Source organism: Pleurodeles waltl, chromosome 5, assembly GCF_031143425.1.
Source record: "Pleurodeles waltl isolate 20211129_DDA chromosome 5, aPleWal1.hap1.20221129, whole genome shotgun sequence".
Lineage (NCBI taxonomy): Eukaryota > Metazoa > Chordata > Amphibia > Caudata > Salamandridae > Pleurodeles > Pleurodeles waltl.
This window is the reverse complement of record NC_090444.1, coordinates 1,218,483,449-1,218,496,497: the sequence shown is the minus strand read 5'-3', so window position 1 is coordinate 1,218,496,497 and position 13,049 is coordinate 1,218,483,449.

Here is a 13,049-nt window from a genome sequence, read left to right as displayed (position 1 = left end):
GTTCAGGACACCCTGGCCCGAGGCGAAGCATGGGTGGGGGGTAGGGAAGAGGTCAATGTTTGCCAGGAAAATCTTTTTAGACACTCTGAGGTGGGAGAAGGGAGAGGGTTTGGGAGTGGAGGAAGAGGGAGTGGTTGTAGGAGGTGTCTGTCTGCTGAGTTTGGGTGAAGGTGCATGGGCTGGATGCTGTTGTGAGGTGGATGGCTGTCGGGTGGGTGGGTGGTTGTGTTTGTGTACTTTGGGAGGAAGGGTCACGGACACACTGAGAGAGTACACAGGGGACGGCTGCATGGATGTGGGGGTGGTGACTGCCAGTGAGGGGTGAGTAATGATGGGCGTGCTGGTGATGGAGGTAGTGGATGAGGATGTAATGCATGCAGGTGTTAATGGAGACGATACTGGGAGGGAGGTGGACGAGGAGGAGGAGGGGGACACAGTGGAGGCAGTGGATTTTGGTGTGTCTGCATGGGGATGGTGCTTGTGTGAGTGCATGTGGGATGATGTGTGGTGCTTGTGTTTGCCTGAGCCACTTCTGTGTGTTGATTTGGGGGAATGCTGGTCTGAAGGTGTGCTTGGGATAGGCTGGGGTTGAGGGGACTGGGAGGCTAGACACCCGGACAAGGGCTGCCATCAGGGAAGAAGTCTGAGCCTGAAATGCTCTCTGTTGGGCCACCATGCCAGAGTGAATGCCCTCCAGGTATGCATTTGTTTGTTGCAAATGCCTCTCGACACCCTGGATGGCATTCAGAATGGTTGACTGCCCAACAGTGAGGGATTTCAGGAGGTCAATAGCCTCTTCACTGAGGGCAGCAGGGCTGACTGGGGCAGGGCCTGAGGTGCCTGGGGTGAAGGAGATGCCCCCCCCCTCCTGGGTGAGCAGGCATGGGAAACACGCTGAGGGGCTGCTGGGAGGGCAGTGCTGGTAAGTGGGGTGGTGGCTGTACCTGTTGTTGGGGTGGGCACAGAGGTGGAGGAGTCACTGTCTGTGGTGTCCCCTCCTGTCCCCATTGTGGTGCTCCCCTCGCCCTCCGTCCCACTGGTGCCCTCACCGTCAGTGGATTTGACCTCCAGGCCCATGTGGGATGCAGCTCGCTCCATCGCCGGTGCCTCTGCTCCTCCGCCAGATGATGCTAACGCACATAAGGACAGGGTGACAAAACAAAAAGGGGGAAAGAGACAGAGGATACACTTGGTCAATGCCAGCAACACCACTACCATTGGCGTACACAACACACAAGGAGCAGCCCTATGCACTAGGCCATGCCCAACCATTTACTAAGATAGTCACCAGCCCATGGGGTACAATGCCTAATGCCATCAGCTGCACATCTGAAACCCACAGGACCCTGCCCAGTAGTAGATGGCCACTAACACTATTGGGGTAGGAGTGCTTTAGAGCCTGCCCAACAAGGGACCTACCCTGCCATCTTCGCCCTGGCCTAGGGGCACCCATAGCGCACATCCCCCTCCCAGGTACCTCTTAGCGTGCACAAAGTCAGGATTCAGAATCTGTACTCACCCCCTTTGTGGCTGCTGTGATGCCTTGAAGCGCCCATCCAACTCCAGATAGGCCACCGCCAGGATGCGGAACATCAGGGGGGGTTATGGTGCGACTGACCTCCCGTCCTCGTTGGGAGGCCAACCCCAGCTGGGCCTCTGCCGTCTTCTTTGCCCAGCGGCGCAGGTCCTCCCACCTCTTGCAGCAGTGGGTGCTCCGCCTGTCAAAGACCCTCAGGGTCCGCACCTCCTTGGCGATGACATGCCAAATACTCTTTTTCTGGTGGGCCTGCAGGGAAAAGACAGAAGAAAAGAGAATTAGTCAACCTTCCGGACCGTCAGACTCATGGCCCACCAGATCCCTCCAATCCCCTGACACACATACATTGACCACCTTACGTGCTGCACTCTGGTGAGGACGCTTCTGCCCCCCCTACATGTGGCTTACATACCAGCACTCCATACATTCATGGCCCACGCATCTTGCACACAGTGTACTCACCTGTTTGTCTGGAGGACCGTAGAGTAACGTGTACTGGGGTAGGACCCCATCCACCAGTTTCTCCAACTCCTTTGCAGTGAAGGCAGGGGCCCTTTCCCCAGACACATGAGCCATGGTCGGTTCCAGACACAGGTCACAGCAGCACTTGCAGTGTAGGTCTTCTCATGTTGACGGTCAGGTAGCAAGTGAGTGGATAGATAGAAAATGGCGGTGAAATCCGCAGCAGTGCATACCGTCACCGCCGTCGTACATTGCCATTGGCTCCTGGAACCCAAAGGGCCCAATGATAACCAATGTGAAGTTGCGGGCGGTCTTCGACCGCCTACCACGATGGCGCACAACGCCAGTGCAATTACCTCATTTCCACTTGTCCCTCCTCACAGGTCAGCATCCGCCATTTCAGGGGGGCAAAGGGCATGGCACCTAACTGCGTCACAGCAGACATTGGCACAGCAACTGATTGCCGGATTCACATTTTGTTTCTGTAAAGTAAACAAATCATCATTAGTGCAATAGATGTGGGAATATGACCCTCTGCTCACCATTTTCTTCCATAGGCTTCAACCGCTGAGGCTGAATATGAGATGGTGGCCTCCTCCTGTGTACAGACCCCTGGTGGACCTTGCGACAATGGAGGAAAGACACATTATCATAACCTACAGACTTGATCGTGCCACAATCCAAGAACTGTGTGCCCAATTGGAGCCAGGCTTGATGTCAGCTCTCCGCCAGCCCACAGGTATCCCCCCTCTAGTGCAGATCCTGTCAGGGCTCCATTTCCTGGCAAGTGGTTCCTTCCAAACAACAGTAGCCATGGCATCAGGGATGTCTCAACCAATGTTCTCCAACGTGTTGACCAGAGTGTTGTCTACCCTGCTGAAACACATGTGCAGCTACATTGTGTTCCCCCAGGTGGAGGATTTGGCCACAGTGAAAGCTGACTTTTATGCCATGGGAAATAACCCCAACGTCATTGGTGCCATTGATGGTACACATGTGGCATTTGTCTCCCTCCCCCCGAAGAAATGAACAAGTTTTCAGGAATAGAAAAAGCTATCATTCTATGAATGTGCAGATAGTGTGTTTGGTGGACCAGTACATCTCCAATGTGAATGCCAAATATCCTGGCTCTTTGCATGACGCCTTTATCTTGAGGAATAGCAGCATCCCATATGTGATGGGCCATCTCCAGAGGCACTGGGTGTGGCTAATAGGTGAGCCAAAGGTCCCCACACACTATGAGTAGGTGTCTGGGTATGGGGTGTCCCTAAGGGTTAGTGTTTGTCTAACAGTTGTCCCTCGATATTTGCAGGTGACTCTGGTTACCCCAACCTCTCATGGCTACTGACCCCAGTGCGGAATGCCAGGACAAGGGCAGATGAACGTTACAATGAGGCACATGGGCATACAAGGAGGATTATTGAAAGGACCTTTCGCCTCCAGGAGGCCAGGTTCCGGTGCCTCCATCTGACAGGTGGCTCCCTGTACTACTCACCCGAGAAGGTGTGTCAGATCATCGTTGCATGTTGCATGTTGCACAACCTGGACTTGAGACGCAAGGTGCCTTTTCTGCAGGAAGATGTGCCTGGAGATGGTCTTGTGCCTGTCGACAGTGAGGAAGAGGAGGCAGGTGAAGAAGATGTTGACAACAGAAGCAATATAATTCAGCAGTTCTTCCAGTGACACACAGGTAAGACACTGTAAGTTCACTTTACATTTCAGTTACCTGTTGGACATTGTACATGGCAACCTCTTTCCCTATGTCTATGGCCACTGACTGTACCCTTTGGCAACTCTATTTTCAGATCCCTGTGCCCCACTCTGGCTCCTGCTATTTGTACTGCTGCCCACCAAAGGTCATTTCAAAGAATATTTCACTGTACATTTGAGTTGCTGGTTGGTCATCGTGATCCAGGCATGCAGAGCTGCTGGCGCCACTGTGGGCCTCTTCAGGGGGGGACTGGATGTAGCTGGCACCTCTTCTCCTGTGAAATTGAGTATGGATCCTGTGGGATGCAAATGCAGTGTTATTGTATCTGCGTGTGCCATCTTGTGCATGGGTGTGTTTCCCTGTATGATTGTGATTTCCCTGTCAGCTTGGCCTTGTGTGAGTGGTGATTTTGTGGGCTGGCTGAGTCTCTCTACTGGGCATGCTGTGGTGATGGGTGTCCATGCAGGTCTGTGTTGGGGGTCCATGCTTTGGTGTTACATGCTGGGCTTGGTATTGTGATGGATGGTTGTGATGGTGGGGTATGTGTGAGGTGGTGGAGTGATAGGGGTGAAGGTAGGGCTAGGAGTTTGTGATGCCATGCAGGTATGGTAGGGGAGATAAATTAGTAAAGATTTGAATTACCAGAGTCCAGTCCTCCTGCTATTCCTACGAGGCCCTCAGGATGCATCATTGCCAAGACTTGCTCCTCCCATGTTGTTAGTTGTAGGGGAGGAAGTGGAGATCCACCGCCAGTCCTCTGTACTGCTATCTGGTGTCTTGCAACCACGGAACGCACCTTCCTCCATAGGTCGTCCCACCTCTTCCCGATGTCATCCCTGGTTCTTGGGTGCTGTCCCACAGTATTGACCCTGTCCACGATTCTCCACCATAGCTCCATCTACCTTGCAATGGACGTCTGCTGCACCTGTGATCCAAATAGCTGTGGCTCTACACGGATGATTTCCTCCACCATGACCTTTAGCTCCTCCTCTGAAAACCTGGGGTGCCATGGATGTAGTGTGTGTGGTATGTGTGAGGGTGTGTAGGGCGATTTGTTGGGGTGTGAGGTGTGTGGATGGTGTATGGGTGATGGTGTTCTGTGGCTCTGGTTCTGTGGGTGCTCCTGGCATGTCTCTCTCTCTGTTGTAAATTGTTTGTAGTGGTAAAGGGTTCTGGGTAATGTGGGTGTGTGTTTTATAGTGGTGTCAGTGTGTGGGTGTGGTGTGTGTATGTGTGTCAGCTGTGTGTAGTTTAAATTGTCTAATGTGGTGGTGTTTTGTAAATGTGTGTGTATTTTGAGCGCGGCGGAGTGTACTGCCAATGGTTTACCGTGGTTGAAAGACCGCTACGGTGATTCGTGGGTTGTGATACTGTGGGTGTATTCCTGTTGGCGTAACAGTGTGGGTTTTTGCTATCTCCAGTTTATCACTGACCTTTGGGCTGGCGGACTTGTGCATGTGTCTGTTTTGTGGTGAAATTCTCAGTGTGGGTCATAATACCCGTAGTGGAATACCGCCGTGGGCACGGTATGTTGGCGACCGTTAGCACGGCGGTAGGTGGCAGTTACCACCACGGTTGTAATGAGGGCCATAATCTAATAAATAAATGAGATACATATTCATTATTTACCTATGAAATATTTTTATACCTTTGTTTAAGATAGACATTTATCTAACAACAACTTTTATAGAAGTATGATTAAAAATGTTAATTCATTCTATACCTCACTTTTAATAATTATTAAAGCATGATGGAAAATTAAAATTTTCTTATCTAAGAGGGGGGTCCTTACAACATTGGCGGTAAAAGCCGCTTACCGCCGTGCAGAAGACCGCCAACACACCGCCGCGGAATTCCTCCACAGCTATTATGACCCACATCTCGGAATCCGACAAAATTCAGACACCCACACAACTCCGCCACATCAAAGGTCAGTGATAAACTGGCGAAAAACAATCCTCCACCGTCTCGCCAACAAAAACACGCCCATGCTATCACGACCCACGAATCCACGCGGCGGTCTTTTAAACGCGGTATTCCATTGGCGGTACACACCGCCGCACTCAAAATACACACACATCTCCCTGATCTTCGACAGGAGAGGACCTACACTGCAAGTGCTGCTGTGACCTCAGTCTGGAAGAGACAATGGCTTGTGCGTCTGGGGAAAGGGCCCCTGACTTCACTGCACTGGAGTTGGAGAAGCTCGTGGACGGGGTCGTCCCCCAGTACATGCTACTCTACGGTCCTCCAGACCAACAGGTAAGTACACAGGGAGCACGTTGTATGGGCTATGCCTGAGTGTAGAGGGCTGGTTGTAAGAAGGAAGGGGCCACAGTTCTGCGAGCATGAAGGACTGCGAATGCATGTGCCACATGGCAAGGCTAGGGATGTGGGCCACTCACTTCGACGGTGCAGTTGCTAATGACTTCTCTTCTTCCCCTGTACATTTCATGTAGGTCAGCGCCCACCAGAAGAAGGATATTTGGCGTGCCATCGCCAAGGGCATCCGGACCCTGGGGGTCCACCACAGACGGAGCACCCACTGCCGTAAAAGATGGGAGGACATTCGCCGCTGGAGCAAGAAGACGGCGGAGGCTCAGCTGGGGATGGCCTCCCAACATGGGAGGGGTGCCCGTCGCACCATGACCCCCCTGATGTTCCGGATCCTGGTGGTGGCCTACCCTGAGTTGGATGGGCACTTGAGGGCATCACAGCAGACACAAGGGGGTGAGTACAACATCATTCTGCAGACTTTGCGCGCAGTGAAAGTGTCTGGGTGGGGGAGGAGGGCTGTGGGTTCCCCTAGACCAGGGCGAGTTCCGCAGGCTAGGCCCCTCTGTAATGCAGGCCATGTGGCCCTCCACCCCACCTCTGTCGAGTGCCAAGTACAGGTATACATGCCCCTGTGTCATCTATGTGTGCAGATGTCCACCATAGCCATGTAGGACATATCCCAGGTACTTCGTCTGTAGAGCCCAACAGCACAGTGCAGTGTAGGAGGCTGCTGTGTCTGTATTGTCCGCCAACTTAGTGGTAAGCCATGCACTCAACCTGTCTTTCTTCTGTCGCCCCCCCCCCTTTTGTGTTCTCCCCGTTCCGGTGTGCATCAGCATCATCAGGCGGACGTACAGTGGCAACGGAGCACGAGGGAGCTGCATCCCACATGGCCATGGAGGCCCACACCACGGATTCGGAATACACCAGTGGGACGGAGGGCGAGGGGAGCTTCACGGCGGTCACAGGATCTGCAACCAGTGACACGGACCCGTCCTCCGATGGAGGCTCCCTTGTGGTGGCGGCAAAATCTGTGCCCCCCACTTCTACAGGTACAGCTGCCACCCCCCCTACCAGCACCGCCCTCCCAGCAGCCCCTCAGCCTTCGCCCCGTGCCTGCTCACCCAGGAGGGTGGGCATCACCTTCGCCCCAGGCACCTCAGCCCCTGCCCCTGTCACCTCTGCTGCCCTCAGTGAGGAGGCCATTGACCTCCTCAGGTCACTCACTGTTGGGCAGTCTACCATTTTGAATGCCATCCAGGGTGTAGAAAGGGAGTTGTAACACACAAATGCATTCCTGGAGGGCATTCATTCTGGTCAGGCTGCCCTTCATCGAACCCTGCAAACTTTGGCCTCAGCACTGATGACAGCCATTGTCCTGTCTCTAGCCTCCCCCCTCCAACTTCCTCCACCCAGACCCAATCCCCTGTACCCCAGCCTATCCCAAGCACACCATCAGACCAGCATGCACACACGTCAACACACAAGGGAAGCTCAGGCAAACATAAGCACCACACATCCCACAGGCACTCACGCAAGCATTACACACATACAGACACAGCAACATCCACTGCCTCCACTGTGTCCCCCTCCTCATCGGCTCCCTCCTCCCTCCCAGTCTCGTCTACACTCTCACCTGCATGCACCACCACTATAGCCACTAGGTCCCGCACCAGCACACCCACCACCACACCCCGCTCACCTGCACTCACCACCCCCACTACCATTTACACGTACCCTGTGTCCTCTCCCAGTGTGTCTGTGACGCCCCCTCCGAAAGTACACAATCGCAGGCACACACCCACCCAACAGCCATCCACCTCACAACAGCCTCCAGCGCATGCACCTGCACCCAAAGCCACAATAGTTATACCTCCTACAACCACCTCCTCTTTTTCCACTCCCAGACCCCCCCCAACAACCCGTCCCAGTGTTCCTAAGAAACTTTTCCTGACCAAGCTTGACCTCTTTCCCACTCCCCCTCCAATTCATAGGTCCCGTACTAGCACCTCAGCCAAAAAATCTCCGGGACCAGTGGTGCCTGTTGTTAGAGGTATGTGGAGTGCACCGGGCATCAGGGCAACCAGTGTGACACGGAGCCACAGCACAGTCAGTCCCCCCCTATGAAGCACCAGAAGTTGGACAGTGCCCGGCGGGAGTCGGGGAAGACTCCAGCCAGCAAAGCCGCTCACAAGGGTCCCATCCACTCCGTCTGTCCTTCACAGGATGAAGCACTCTGGGCACCAGTCCCCCTCCAAAACCAGTGGAGACATGCATCCACTCCGTCTGTCCTTCACAGGATGAAGCACTCTGGGCACCAGTCCCCCTCCAGAACCAGTGGAGACTGTTATCCACTTGAGAGACTGTGGCTTTTCACTCCCCAGGATTGAGCAGTGGGCAAACCACCCACTGTAGAGACTTGAGAGACTGTGGCTTTGCACTCCCCAGGATGGTACAGTGGGCAACCCACCAACTGTAGAGACTTGAGAGACTGTGGCTTTGCACTCCCCAGGATGGTACAGTGGGCAAACCACCCACTGTAGAGACTTGAGAGACTGTGGCTTTGCAACCCCCAGGATGGTACAGTGGGCAACCCACCCACTGTGGAGACTTGAGAGACTGTAGCTTTGCACTCCCCAGGATGGTACAGTGGGCAAATCACCCACTGTAGAGACTTGAGAGACTGTGGCTTTGCACTCCCCAGGATACAGCAGTGGGCAATCCTCCCACTGTGGAGACTTGAGAGACTGTGGCTTTGCACTCCCCAGGATGGTACAGTAGGCAAACCACCCACTGTAGAGACTTGAGAGACTGTGGCTTTGCACTCCCCAGGATGGTACAGTGGGCAAACCACCCACTGTGGAGACTTGAGAGACTGTGGCTTTGCACTCCCCAGGATGGTACAGTGGGCAACCCACCCACTGTGGAGACTTGAGAGACTGTAGCTTTGCACTCCCCAGGATGGTACAGTGGGCAAATCACCCACTGTAGAGACTTGAGAGACTGTGGCTTTGCACTCCCCAGGATACAGCAGTGGGCAATCCTCCCACTGTAGAGACTTGAGAGACTGTGGCTTTGCACTCCCCAGGATGGTACAGTAGGCAAACCACCCACTGTAGAGACTTGAGAGACTGTGGCTTTGCACTCCCCAGGATGGTACAGTGGGCAAACCACCCACTGTAGAGACTTGAGAGAATGTGGCTTTGCACTCCCCAGGATACATCTATGGGCATGGAGCCCTGTTGTGGATCTGGCGTGGTGCACTCATCCGGCAGAGGTGCCCCCCCTTCCCTTCCCCCTGAGGTGCCTGTTGTATTTCTATCTGATGCCCCGGCAGTGTTCTCTCCGTTTTGATCAGGTATCTGATGTGGGCCTCGCCCATGCATTTTGGGCCCAGTGGTCCACGGACAATGAATGGTGCATTACCTGCACTACTAATCGTGATGTATATTTTGTTGAATGTGTAATTATATCTGTATATATTTGCTTCCTGTATTTTGATATATTACAATGGTTGAACACATTTCCTTTTGTGTTTGCATTCTTCCGGGGGGTTTGGGGGTTGTTACTGTAATGTTTGGATATGCATTGGTGTGTGTGTTGTAGTGGGTAAGGGTCGGGGTGTGGGTGGGGGTGTTGCGTGTGTGTGTCCCTGACTTTTGCCGCCCCCTCCCCTATGTCGTAGGTGCAGTACTCACCGTTGTCTTCGCCGCCGGCGTTGATGATGGTCGTACAGGAGCAGGAAGACTATCGCAGGAAGAATTTGGAGTTCCGGTTCCATAGCATCCTGATTCCTCGTGGAGTGTGTAGAGGTGAGCGTTTTCCCTTTGAAATGGCTGTTTCCGCCGTGTTTTTATCCGCGGTGAATCCGCCCCGGAAAAGGTGGCGGATTGGTAGGCTGTGATACTGTGGGCGGTACATTGTCTCCCGCCAGTCTGTTGGCGGTGACCGCCGCACTGTTTGTCTGTACCGCCGTGGCGGTCGGAGTATTAAAGTGGCTGTCTTTGTTGGCGGTTTCTGCCACGGTCGTAATTCCCAATTTTTTACCGCCAGCCTGTTGGCGGTCTTACCGCCGCTTTAACACCGTCCGCCAGGGTTTTAATGACCACCAGGGATTTTTTTATCTTAACCTTAAAAAAAAAAAGTTTAATTTTATTTTATTTGTTTCCATTATTTAAAAGATTATGTGAATAGTACTGCAGCATTTTTTATTTCATTCTACATGCAAGTATATATATATATATATATATATATATATATATATATATATATATATATATATTTATATATATATTTATATATATATGTATATATATATATATATAAATATGAATATACAAACAGTTTTACTTAAACAATATCAGGCAGATACAATGGAATGTTACATGAAATTGATGCAAACATTTGTGATGCAAGTTGAGCGGAAATTAGAAAGGACATTACATATGATTAAAGAGATTGAAAATCCGTTGGAACTTGCACACACTTCAGGGGACATAAAAAATGCAATAGGAGAGATAGAAGACTAGAGAAACAGGAGACGGAGATACAAATGAAAAAAGCTAAGAAATTCATCAGAGATAAGATGGACTATTCCACTGCCAGGATATATGCATTTGCAGAGTGTTTTGATTCTTTCCATATTAAACAAATTATGGATAAAACCACTGAACAAGACAAAGCCCTTTCGAGTGTGGGAAGTTCAGATTTGAGTTTGGAGGATGAGTTCCCAATGACAGCAGGACCAAAATTTTATTTTTCTGGGTAGATGCGCCTGTACAACACGGAAACGAGGCGGCGAGGATTACAACACAAAACGGAAGCAAGAGTACAAGGAGATCTAAGAGGAAGAGGAAAGGGCAAAAAAGAGGAGGAGAATAGAAGGATTGAGTAATCTGAAACCACAGGGGGATTTGGTAATTAATCTTTCCTCGAAAAAACTTGATGATAAGCCTATCAAACTACTAAATAAAGGATTGATTTCTGTCCAATGGCAGGTATGAATCTAGCAACTGCCAAGATTGACCTATATAAATTATCCAGGAAATTAAAACTGAAAAATGTCTTTGCACAAAATAATCCACAAAAAATCTTGAGACCTGACAATACTAAACCCCAAGATATCTCCCTGCTAAATACCATGGATATGGGATATTTAAGAACTCTCTCAGACTTGGAGGAAGAATCTGAGGTGACCCCAGGAAGACCAATTCACAATAATTTATCTGATTATGAATTATGTCAAGTATTAGGATTGTCAACAGATGCGACGATCCCAAGTCAATGTAGACCAAAGTCACGGTTATGCCTCCAACTCCCTATTGGGAATAAAATGGATATATTCCAAGAAGCAGTGATGGATGGGTTGACTAAGACCACTCTTGAATCAAAAAGACAGACCTGCACAAATATGACAAATGAGGATTGGGTGGCAATGAATGACCTACAAGATGATGACACAATCATAATTAAAACATCAGATAAAGGAGGAAATACAGTGATTATGGCTCGTAAAGACTATATAAAGGAAGCTAGGAGACAACTTGAAGACAAAGAGAGTTACATCAAATTGGAAAGAAATCTGATGGAAGAACATACTGCAGTATACCACCAAAAACTACAAGAGTGGCTAGACAAGAGACTACTAGAAGAGGAAGAATTCAGGTACCTTAAAACAGACCGTCTGATTATCCCCACAATATACTTTTTGCCAAAAGTACATAAAAATAAATCCAATCCACTTGGACAGCTGATCATAGGATCACTACTTGAGAACACTTCTAGATTTATGGACTTAGTTTTGTTCCCTTATGTTTCAAATCTTCCATTCTATTTGAGGGACTCTATGGACTTTCTGAATAGAATAAACAACATACCATGGAAAAACAACTACATATTGGTCACGATCTAAGTAGTTTCCATTTACACCCTGTTAAAACATGAGGATGGTTTAAAAGCTTTCAGTTTTTTTTTTGAAGATCTAGATCCATCAGTTTATTAGAACCATCTGAAATGCAATTGGAAATGCTGCAGTATTGTTTGACACATAAAGTTTTTGTATTTGATAGAAATTATTATTTGCAGAAAAGAGGAATGCCATGGGACCATCATTTGCACCAACATATGCTAACCTCACAATGGGATGTTGGGAGGTAGAAACTGTATGTCAAGGGAAAAATCAGGAAGCTTTCAAACATATTGTCCTGCGGGCACGGTATAGTGATCATTTATTTTTAATTTGGGAAGAGGAACAGGAAAGCCTAGTGAAGTTAATTGACTCCCTCAATAATAACCCTCAACACTTAGAATTTACTTATGAGATCAGCACAACAAAGATCAATTATCTGGACATTAGTGTTTACATAAAAGATGAGATGGTATGCACACAGATTCAGAGGAAGCCAACAAGTGTGAACAGTTTATTACATGCAAACAGTGGGCATCCTTGAGCCTTAAAATGGTGCATGCCATAAGGTGAATTTTTGGGAGTGAAACTCAACTGTTCAAAATATGTGGAATCAAAAGTTCAGATGGATGACATGTATGAAAGACTCATTGAAAAAGGATATCCTAAATCATTTCTCACTGACGCCATGGTCAGGGCAAACAAGCGTAAGAGAGATAAACTCCTAATACCAAATCGTAAAATCAATCATGATGGAATAAGAGATGACGAGACGAGAGACGAGATACATTGTGCATTTTGACACTGCTAGCCGAAACACTAAAAGACTGTTAAAAGATATTTTACCAAATTACCCGTGGATTACCTATAAAAACACACCATCGCTGGGAGACCAATAGACAAGAAGCTATATGATTCCTCAGAACAGATGTGGTCCAAACTGGTTAAAAAACAAAAACAGATGGGTTTCTGAAAATCCATAAAATGTAAAGCATATACATTTGGAAAAAATAAAACAGCATTTAAATCGAATGATGGAATAATGATGAAAATCAGGGAAAGGATAAGGTGTGACACCTCATATGTGGTCTATGTGTTAGAGTGTGCATTTGCTAAAAACTATGTAGGTAGTACTGTGAACAAACTCAAACTCTGTA